The following is a 12,342-nucleotide window of genomic DNA, read 5'->3' on the forward strand; positions in this document are numbered from 1 at the left end:
GGCCACCAGAAGGGGCTCACTTTTTGTTATTCATATGCCAGACATATTGATACAAACCTTTCAATCTGCTTACAAATATAAATGGAAAACAGACTGCATTTCCTACATAGGGACAAAAATCACCCCTCAATATTAAGACCTTTTTCATCAGAACTTTGTCCCACAGTAACAGTAACAGTTAAATACAACCTACACAAATGGACTTTGTTAGCTACATATCCTAATTTGGTACACTTGCTTCAATCAAAATGAATATACTCCATAAATTATTATACTACTTTGAGACTCCACCTATAGATGTTCTGCCATAGTATGTTAAGGACATGCAAACTTCAAAAATATTACAAAGCTGCACATATTCAACAACTCATAGCCTGATCTCATAGGTCCTCTGAAATAATTTGGGTAAAAATACACAATTTATTCCATTCCACCCTAATGTGTGGTTCTGGGCATACCAAACTAACCCAAAACCTAATAGCACTATGCTAAAATCAACACTGTTTACTCTAAAGGTATGGAAAAGTGCAAACCTAAAATACAAATTATGTTTACCCGACTCTAGAGATACAAGCCTCCTGTTTATGGTTAAAGTTATGATGGACCCTTCCTTAACTTCTATTTTGCCTTTTGAACATCTTAAGTAAAAGATCACAAATTCCCAACTCCATTGGTATCTAAACTTCCAGTTTAGACATTTTTAAAAACCATTTATTACAATTCACCAACTCAGTTTGAACTCCTGTCATATAAAGATCTCTCTTTAAAGTGGTTTGATATAAAATACATGCTTTAATTAACAATCCATTTATTAAACAGGGGTATAAACACTCTTATATGCTAAAATGGGACACAATGATAGGATCAGAGATGCAAGTGGAGGACTGGGAACAAATTTGGGTTAATGCTAAAAGAAATGTTACGTGTACTAAGCAAAAAGAAAATGTATATAAGATATTAATGTTTTGCTACCTTACCCTGTTAAGATTAAATAAAGTGTGCCCTCAGGTCTCACAAACATGCTGGAAATGCAGTGTAGCACTGGGTAATGTACCTCATATATTTTGGTTCTGTGCCACCATACAAAGATTTTGTGACACATCTCATGCATTTGACAATCGCAAAGGATATTCTTATGCTTATGGTAAACCTATCATCAGACCTACCAAATCACAATATAAACTTGATAATCATGTTTTGACTTTCATTCAGATTGCTATTGCATCTAAATATAAAGAAGCCAGCCCTCCCTTCATGGAAAGAAATTTATCAGAAAATTAAAAAGCAACAGGAACTTTGAATACAAAATTGCTTTTCTGCACAACACGGTCCCCGCGTTGGAGGTTTGGAGTACTTGGGAAATGTTTTCATTTACATAGAGATGGGCATATAAATAATTAATATAATCTTTTAAATACATCTAGCAGAACTTATGGTTATGTAAGCTATGTGGCTAACATTATTATGTTAAATGTATCTTCTGTACACTCTTAGAAAAAAAAAGAATTTTTAGTAGACAAGATTTGATTATCCAAATTATGGAAAGACCCCTTATTCGGAAACCCCAGGTCTTGAAAACTTTGGATAACAGGTCCCATACTTGTATTGCTATTAAATATAATCTAAAACTTAATGTTAAAAAATCAAATAAAGCACCTGATATTGCATCCTTAGACATAACCTGAAATTTTTAGCGCTGCAGCTGCTAACTAGAATCTTCTACCTTTGTAAAACTTAATTCTAAATAAGCAAATATATTCAAATTACCCAGTGGATTAGGTACAAAGATGCACCTGTTAATCAGGATACAATATATTCATCATTTCTATCATCATGTGCCTTGTATATGGTATGATATTTTGTGTCTGTTAGTTACCCCTCCCATATAGATTGTAAGCTCTACGGGGCAGGGACCTCCTTCATCTTGTGTTTCTGACTCTTATTACAACTGCACCTTGTATTTATTTGTATTTATTGTTGTACTTTGTATTTATCCATTATCTTTTGTATTTATCCATTATCTTTAACCCCCTGTCTGTATTAATGAATTCTACTGTACAGCGCTGCGTACATAAGTAGCGCTTTATAAATAAAGATATACATACATACATACATGATATGGTTGTGGGCAGGGGATCCATCTGGAAGCCCGTTATCCAGAAAGTTCAGAATCACCAGAAGGCCATCTCCATTAAAATGATTTCCTTTATCTTTGTAATAATGAAACAGTACCTTGTACTTGATCCTAACTAAAATACAATTCTTATTGTATTTTGAGGCAAAACAATCCTATGGGGTTTATTTCATGTGTAAACGATTTCTTATGAGACTTAATGTATGGTGATCTAAATTACAGAAACCTCCAGGTCCCGAACATTCTGGATAACATGTCCCATACCTGTAGTGGGGTCACAGCCAACTCCATCAGATGATACTACGCCATCTGCAAAAGGATAGTGTTGTGTGTGTCAATAATGGCAATTTCCCTACCTTCTGCAATTCCCCCTCTTACTCATCAGAGCATGGGGTAAAGGGACATGTGTCTAAGAGAAATCTGTTTATTTCAACCCCACAGTGTTTGGCACTTTATTATCACTGTACATGCTGCAAAGGATAGCAGCACCCTTTGGACTACACAATGTTTAAACTTTAAATACATATTTCTCTTCTTTTGTGGCTTCATTGGCAGTTTTGTCCCTCTTAATAAATGTTATGATTGCGTTGATGGTGCCTGATTATTTTCTACTTAACCAACATAAATGGCAGGCTTTTAAAGGAGCTGTTGTGCTCCTTCATTATACTGCAGTTCTTGGGTCTTTCTGATTTGCTTACTTTGCAGGAGTCTGACAAGGCAAGATAAATCAGACCTTTTACTATATAATTTTTAACATATTAAGGAAGAACTCAGAAAAAATTATAGCAAACCAAACAAAACATAAGGTAAAATATGGTTCTTGGGAAACATACTTAGATAAAATGAAAATCTCATAAGGTATATTGGAGATATACAAAATACAAAAATATCCGCTGTGTCTGTAAAATGACTTTTGAGAAATGCTACAGATTTAATAAGGAGAAATAAGGAGAAATAGGGGGCAGTTGAGCATTTCATGGATAATAGTGCAGTTATACAGTAATAATATGTGTAACATTTGTGATGAATCACATTCCTGCACCATTTTCATTACATAATGTTCAATTCCAAGCGCCGTGGTCACATACCTATAAGTCACAGTAAGCTATTTGATCTCTGGTTTATTAGGGAGTCAGCAGAAAATGCTCTAACTTATGGAAAAAACAGCATTACCTCTTTCATGTCTCACATTTTAAAGTAAGAAAGTCAGTAAAAGCTAAGTTTATGCACCATTGCTTTTTTTGTATCCATAAATTGGTATCAGGTGAATAAGGCATATGGGGGGAACGTAATAAAAGTCGGTGAAGGGAAAAAATATTCACAATGCAGAAATGTATGCCTTGGTGCAAACAAGTTTTCCTTTGTGTGAATTTAATGTCACTTTTGCAAAGCCGAAAGCTATTTAGCAACCACTCCAACAGGGGTTATGTTTGCTCCAAAAGTGTACGCCACCTTCAAACACACCTTAAAGGTGCTCTAAGTGCAATTAAAATTTAAAATCCAAATACAGTCTAATGAAGAATGTTACATTGTAAAATGCAATTTTTTATTCTTATTTGTGCAATTTTTTGTTTGCATTTTCATTTGTAAAGATATTATAGGCCAGGCATTCCTATAGTACCCCTGTAGGGAAAAGTGGGTATCTGTACCAGATGGTGCAGCAGATGCAAGTACCTGTATGAGAGAGCATAGGGAAGCTAGTAATGTGTGTTGAGTCGGGAAGTGTCTAACATCCAATGTTACAGACAGGACCATGTGATTAATTCAGAGTTGTATAGAGTGTTATGTATGTATATCTTTATTTGTATGCATATCTTTATTTATAAAGTGCTACTATTGTTTGCAGCACTGTACAGTAGAACAATAAATTAATACAACAAACGGGGTTATAAAATAATAGATATATACAAAGTATGATAATAAACACAGATAAATACAAGGTATTGTTGCAATTAGTTAAGAATCAAAGAGACAAGAGGATAGAGGTCCCTGCCCTGAAGAATTTACAATCTAAGTGGGAGGGTAACTTACAGACATAAATAGGAGGGCATTTAGTGCTGCAGGTTACAGTGGGTGACACTGCAATATAAGTCCCAGATCAGGAGCTGTGCGAGTCTCCCAAGAAGGAGTCTTTACGTTTCGTTCTGAAGAGACTGAGGGAGGATTCTCACCAAGCACACAGAGGAGTGGAGGAGTCGGCCAGGAACGTATGGAGACGCAAAAGAAGAGATTTATTGAGGGGCAGAGGAATGAAGGCTTTTGAAGGTTAAGAGAAGGAGTTTGTAGGTTATCATTGTTTTTATTTGTTTTAAAGATTTTTTGTTATAAATATTATCCAACTTTCCATCCATGTGACTTACGACCTGTTGTGCTTTTTATGCTTCTCATGTTATTATTCATTTACAAGTGAAATGGGACCTGTCCTAGCAGCCTAAGGGGTTTAGCATATTGTCACTATGGATGTTGCTACACAAAGATGGCTGTAAATGGAGCTCTGGGAGGCAAAGATAAGTTTCCAGGTTTTAATAGTCTGTGCAGAGATACACCATTTATCAGCCAGAGATGTAAACATTTGTTGCCTGACAGATGGAGATGGGCAACACACACTGCAAACAAATGGTGATTTGCAATCTTGCTTTCCTTATCATCCTTAATCATAATATAAACTGAATTTATAAATCCAATCTCAATATGGCGTATTTACTTACAAAAGTGTAGTGTGCAAAGTGCCATTTATACAGACAAAAATCTCATCACAATCAGGGTTCCTTCCCATAATTTTAGAGCAATCACCTAAAATTCATTAAAAGAAAGTGCAAGGATCCTATTTGGAGGCATGTATCTTTAATAACAAAGAGCAAAATTTGCATCCATTCAAGCAAAACCAGGCTTGCGGCTGTATTTGTACATGATGTCATGTCTTTGTGAATGAACAAGTAAACAGCTACAAACAAGCTAAGCTGTTGTTGTGCAACACATTGAATTATGGTGCATGTCAGTTTGCTGGTGATATGAAGCTTGTTGATCATTGTGCTTCACATTAATTAATATTTGTATAGCCTATACTGATTGTGATAACCTCCCTCTTGTTGCAGTATCATTGTATAGGCATTAGTACTGCACACAGTGGGGTGAGTATAACTTTGTAGTAAATATTAGGCTGCTACGCTGGCAGCTTGGTTGGTGCATATATAATATCATACAATGCTTCCCTTACAATAATGTCTCATTTACAAGTGCTGAGGGAGAACCTCCATCACTTGGGGTCCAAACATGGCCTAAGTTAAAGAAGAGGGGCTCCTGGCAGTGTAGAAACTCTGGCTCCAAATCCAATATATTGCTCTTGGTAAACTGCAACTCTACCTGCTTGGATATCATTGATGTATATACACTTACACTGGATCTGGGGCCAAAGGCCCTTCTCTAAAACCTAGCCCAGATAAAATTTGAAAAATGCACATTATATGCATAAGGGTTTATTGTTGATGGTTGAATTGTCATTTATTACCTGCAGGAAATGGTGCAAAGGGCAAAAACAGGTGTAAGTCAACAATGTTTTTTTTATTTCCTGTTCTGTATATAAACAAACTGCCACAGTTCTCTGCTTTGTTTCACTGCATACAACACCTTGTGTTTTGCAGCTCTGTATTCATGAGGAGCAGGGAAGGCACATAGGCTTCAGACATGGATGTAATGAGCACTGGTGGACACAGGCCTTGCACCCGCTGATGCTGTGCTCTCCACCTAAAGCACTAAGGGCCACATTTTTGTACACCTTGCACATTGGTCTGGAGTCAAAGTCAATGACCCCTCAAGTTACATGGGCATTAGAGTAAAATAGCCACTAAATGAAAGTCCACATCATAAAACTCACAGACATACATAATTACATTTCTTGTCTGTGGAAGAGATTAATTAACTTGATAATAAGATGTATTCGCAGCAGCCTGTGGGAAGCAATTTATCTTGTCCTTATCACGTTCCTCTTGTCTAGCCACAGTTAAAAGTTCCATCCCCAGGTTCATGTTCAGTTAATTACTGCTTCTATCCCCTTGTACCAAGTGTGATGGTCAAGGCTTGAATCTCTCTCTCTCTGTAACCACACCGTCATTTCTAAGTCTCTATGTAACTGAGGTATTCTGTAGCCATAAATGCAGTGCATGGGTGATTTCTAATATCATACATTATATTCTTCTTTTGCTTTAAGCAAGTACATTTAATTCATTCCTATATTACAATTCAGTGGCAGAAAAGAGTTATAACACCCTAACAAATTGAAAGCTTCCCTAAAAATGACAAACATTGCCTTAACGCATTGAGAATAGTTAAACCTCTTTTTGAATAGAACTTGCTTGAAGAAACACGTTTGTAAATCGTAACCTTTTGGTGTTATAAACTACGGTTTACATATTTGTCCCTTAGCTTAGATTCTTTATACCTCCCTTCTTATTTGTAAAGCATAAAAGTTGTTCAGAACAGAGAGAAATTAAGAGAGAGCATAGTTATTAGAGTGACCTTTCATCCAGACGGGACTGGAAAACTCTGAGCATGAATTAGGGGCTTTAATTATGAGACGGCTTCCATGCAAATGTCATTAAAATACGTTAGAATGAAAACAGTCTACTGTGAGCATCTTGCTTGAATGTTCCTCTCTCTTTCTAAATATCATCGTATGTCCTTGACATTACAAAATAGTTTTGTACATTTTACTTCCCCGTGCTTTATCTGCTTAAGTTGCCAACCAGCTTTTATTTTTTAAAAAGAAACTTCTTTTTTCACCCAATAATTGTGTTTGCCACAGATGCATCTGATGTGACAAAATGAACATATTTTGGGTGTGTGTTTTGGCAAATCAGATGCAGTTACATTCAGAGTGGTGATTGTATTGTTTCTGGTGCTAAATGTTAATATGACAAATGAACATTGTTATCTTGGGTTTGCTGTGCCATATTTTTCCAATTGTCCTAATTCCATATCTTCCTAATTTTTGCCTTTAAAAAGAAATGCTTAAAATTATTTCTTACTGAACATATTCCACTATTTTCTGTATAAACAGGGCAATTTGTTCAGAGTTGCTTATCTCCTGTTGAACAAACTTTCTCAGCCCTTTCCTAAGCTCCAGCCTTTATCAGAGGGCATCTCAGTGATCAGCTAATTTATCAGAGGACCTAGTAATTCGTTTTGACAGCTTCTGCTTTGCTCGGCAGAACCAGGAAATGCTAAAGTGCTACTGGCCTCATATTCTTGTTTAGTGCCAGAAACCACAGATTTACAGCAACATATTTTTGAGCAAAACTGCGTACTCGAACAGTTTAGGGCCAAAATCTGCTCCGTGTGCCTGCACCCTGGCCAACACAATGGCTCTGGGTGCAGGCACATCAATAAGCTTTTTGGAGCGTAGGGCAAATTCTCAGTCTGCCTTTATCCACAAGCCGAGAATTAACCTCATGTTTCAGGAGCCTTAATCTATGATACACACACGTTTGAGAGATGCTAAGTTCAAAAGTCATTTCTTAATAAAACCAAACACACTCATTTTCTGGAGGAATTTGAAGGCACAACATGCACCTCTAATACCTCTGAAAAGTCCATAATATCTTTCTTTTCTTTCTTAGACATAAATCTTCTGACTGTAACCACACAACCGATGTTGTTTTAAATTTAGGCGTAAGACCAGTGGACCATTTTGCCTTATTAATAACTTTTTATTCTAAAGCGCTGAACAAAAAACACTAGCATGTATTGATATTAACTCAAACATTATCCGGATTTAATCTTAAGGGCTATGGAAATCATTCTGGGGAGATATGTACAGTTATTAGGGCAAACTAGAAAAGATCTGAAATGTCCGTCTCTTTATGATATAGGATGTATTGAAATATTTACAGTAGGCTGAGTGTGGCCCTGTCTCTTGGATGCCCTAGCTGTGTGACTGGCACTGCTAATTTGCTGTGCAAGAGGACTTATACCATTAGTTGCACATTAAATAAGTAACACAAATGTGTTCCTCCCTTGCACTGAGCTGGATATGGGCTATATGGCTATATTGGCTTTGTGTATTATAAATTTCTTGGCAATGCAGCAGGAATGTAGCAGGAAGTGTACAACAAAATTCTTTATAGACATCGCTGTACCTTACATTTTTTAATCAAGCTTTCCATGTCATGAACCACTTTAGTTTATCCAGAATGACAATTTTTATTCATTTGGAACAGACAATTATAGTTGTCTAATTCTTGACGGCAAATTCTCCATAACACGTTGCACTCTGCATTGCACAATGTTATATAATCTATATTTTTAGAGCACTTACAGAATTAAAAAAGTGTAATGGTTCTGTCTTTTGTACTTAGGCTTTTGCAGCTCTAATTTCAGATCACATTCAGTCCAGCGATGTACTTTACTTTAATTGTGCAATTTATTGAGTGATAGTCTTTACAGACACTCTGGTTTTATATCAGCGTGCAGTATACAACAAAACAAGCAGCAAGCCTTACATGAATCAGAAGGTTGAATATAAAAGTAAAGGTGAAAAATAAATCTGCTCACAAAGACTTCACCATCTAATTGAGCTGGTAAGGTTTGTTAACAGTAGTGAAACCAGAAGCTTTAGGAATATATGTAAGGCTCTAACCAAAGGATTAAAGTAGATGCTTGCTTTCTGTTGGATAGTTTAGTTGCCATAGCAATTCTACAACATTGCAAAGCTTAATTAGAAGGAATGGTTTTAATCAAGGTTTAAAGGTAAATTGGATAGGAAAAGATGTTGATAGGCACATCTGAGAAAAAGAAGCAATGGCAAAGTGTTCTCTAAATTAAAGGGCATTAATGCAGTTCAGTTAATAAAGATGGTAATATACAATGCAATCCGCCAACAGACAATTCAGTGTAATTCCCTGCTAGTAATTAACTCTGTTTTTGTTGTCATGCTCTTGCAAGCACACGCATAAACACATGCACAGTTATCTAATACAAAGTACGGTTGGCATTTCTGACTCACTGTTGAATTCAGTTTCTATCGGATCAATGTTAACGTATGAGATTAATAGCAATGATTTTCTGTACTGCATACATATTCTATACAAATATTACATATATGCTATACAAGTAGTAAGTAATAATTAAATAGTATCGAAGACAAATATATATGAAGTTACGCAGAAAAAAGGAATTCAATGAACACAGTCTCGATTGCTCAGTTTGTAAGTAAAATAAGTTCACAAAATTGATAATATTCCTTGCACCAATATTTCCATATACAATTATAACCTTTTCTTGGCACCTTCCCTTACAATAGGATCACACTGTAATATACAGCTGGCATGGCAAGCTTGGGAACTCTTTCTACTGTGAAACTGGGATTTTACAGCACAGTGCCTTCCCGTACAAAAGGTTCAACATTAATAAACATTATATAGAAAGAGAAAAATGCAAAGAGCATCTAATCAATAAAGACTCCTGCAGTGGGGACATGTGAGGGCCTGCCTGATTCACTAGCAGAAATACTCCCTGACTGTCTAACTAGCATAATCCTTGAAAGTTTTCAGTCCCACAATTTAGCCTGGATGGGATTAATAAATGCACTTCCTTACAAAATGTTTCTTTCCAAAAAGCTCTTTTGCCCTAGGTAGCACTACCTCCCCCCAAGTACATATTGTAACTTTGTCAATATACTGTACTCCTCTTGATGGATTACTCACCTAGGTGCTCCCAGGGACTTGCACTGGTTCGGGCACTGAGAGCAACATCCATGGGGTTGGTGAGCAACCTTTTGCTCATGAGGCTCTGGTTGGGGATCACTGCTTTATATCCTCTGGTGTGTGTCCCTATTGCTTTGGCACCAAAACCAGGCTTCTCTTTTACAGATGTACCCTGGGGCTTCTAGCAAGCTTCAGGCACTTCCCCCACCCACTTGCTAATCTGATTGCTCCTCTGCCTGTAACCTGGCGGGATGTCAAAGGCAGAGAAAGTAAAGGGATTCGAGCTCAGAACCTACAGGTTCAAGGGACGACATGTGAGACCTCTTAAAGGGGATGTTCACCTTCAGTCAGTAGTCCTAATTTGAAGAGCCTCTGTCAGAAAAATCATTTTTGTATATAATTTTTATTATCTAAAATGTTTAGTTTTGAAGCTACATACCAGGATTAGCGCTGCTAAAACTCTCACTGATCTTCTCTCTGCTCTCTCTGCTCTCTCTGCTCTCTCTGTAGGGGATTTCCCAGACCAGGACTCAGCAGGCAACCAAATAAAAAACAAAGTTGACACTGAACTAGTTCTGACAAGAAATAAGCACCGGCACTCAAAGCAGATACAAGCGGGGCAAGCCCTTGCAAGTTTATTGCAAATGTGCAACATTTCGAAGCACAGACGCCCCTTTGTATTTTCTACTGAACTGGTTCTGCACATGCCTTCTGCTTCATTTGCATATCTTTAATACCATTGGCTGACAAGATTCAGCCAATTGGGTCAGTGAAATCCAAATTAAGAGGAGAGGGAAGGCATGTGCACTAACCAGTTCAATGTCAACTTCCTGTAGAATGGAAGTTGGTGTTGGTGATCCCTTCCAAAAACAGGGGACAGAGTAGAGGAGAGAGAGTTTTAGCAGGGCTGATCCTGGTCTTCAAATTCAGACTATTGTCTAAAAATGAACATCCCCTTTAAACTGGTCACACAAAGAAGTGTAATGATACAGTTGCTCCTTCCACAAGAAAATTGCATCACCTTTAAATCCAGTTTTTGTCTATGATCTTTGGAGTGTATTTTATTTCTTTTATATTTCTGTAATTTTGTTTTATTGTTTCTGTACTGGGGGTCAATACTGCTTATTTTAGCTTGGTAATGCCTTGTAATTCACCAGCCTCTATTTCTTCTCATCAAATCAGTACTCATTGGAGGTAGAATATTCTAACCAATCAGGTCACTCTTTCTAAACTAACCTATGTTTGTCTCTTAGGCGGTGACACTCCAAAGATGCCTGATAACATCTCAGTAGTAGTAGAACGCAAATAGAAGCTATTACCATAATAGCGGAGTAAATGGTTTAAACACCACATCAATACTGGTGTGTGCAGCTGATGTTTGTATGTCTCAATGGAAGTAGTGTCACCTCCATCCCAATATCAGTTGCAATCTCAAAACTTCAGGGGCTCCAGAGCACTCAAGGCTAAAAAATAATGACACCTTTATTGAGCATTTTTTTTTAGAACAACCATGCACCCCTTCATCCAAACATAATTCACTGTGCTAATTCATTTAAACTAATTAGTATAAATGAATGCAGGCTGACTCTTGCCAGTAACAATCAACTATAAATCTGGATAATATATTTACAGATCCATACATCATACATTATTATGATAGTATGACGAATGATATGAATTAAAAAATTTCTGTAGATAGAATTTTGTTTTATCCACATGCGGATATCTGTGACGTAAGTAGCGCTCACCAAGCAGGAACACAGCTAGCACAAACAGACCTAAACAGCATGTTTGTTGGAGCCAGCTAAAATTAATCCAGCTTAGGCATTTCATGCTCATGCACTTTCTCATTCATGCTTTATTTATATGCTAATGCATTTTAAACAGATCAGTCAGAGATTAATCATTATTATATTCACTATCCACCCAACTTCATATAAGATAGCAGAGAATTTGTTGTCTCTCTTTCAGCTCTGGAAATGGAAGTGCATATGTCTGAACCTTCTGCAGGGACCATACCAAAAAGCAGCAAAAGGCCACAGGACCTATAGTATGTGGCAACCATATACTGTATATACTATAAAAAAAAACTGTTCCACTGGGAGCCAACAGAGTAATTATCTGTTGGTTTTGGAAATATATCAGTTGCAGGCATCTATAATCTACAGTAAATGCCAGGAACTACAACAAAGTGGGGGGAAACTGGGTTCCCCAATACTGTATAGTAGCTACAGAGATGGTTATCAACCCTGTGTAGTTTTGCTCCTTAACAGTAATCCATAGCAACCACTCGTGATTATCTTTTTTCCAGTCAGCTGCGGGAAGAACAACGGAAGTAAAAAATTTATTGTCATGTCATTACAGTTACTGCTCAGGTGCAAATTTCCCAGGTGTTGATAAATGATCCAATGGTCATTACAGACCTACAAAAACATAAAGTAGACACCAACAATTCCTCAAATATCTCAAACATTTTCTGCAAGTTGATTTCACTACCAAAAGCCAATA

At 36.9% G+C, this 12,342-nt stretch overlaps 1 protein-coding gene across 2 annotated transcripts in view; it reads left to right on the forward strand.

The window, feature by feature from the left end:
• Positions 1 to 12,342, forward strand: part of fstl5 (follistati like 5) — a 262,487-nt gene that overhangs the window by 54,264 nt on the left and 195,881 nt on the right. The window lies entirely within an intron of this gene.

Source organism: Xenopus tropicalis, chromosome 1 (genome assembly GCF_000004195.4).
Source record: "Xenopus tropicalis strain Nigerian chromosome 1, UCB_Xtro_10.0, whole genome shotgun sequence".
In the NCBI taxonomy this organism is placed as follows: Eukaryota; Metazoa; Chordata; class Amphibia; order Anura; family Pipidae; genus Xenopus; species Xenopus tropicalis.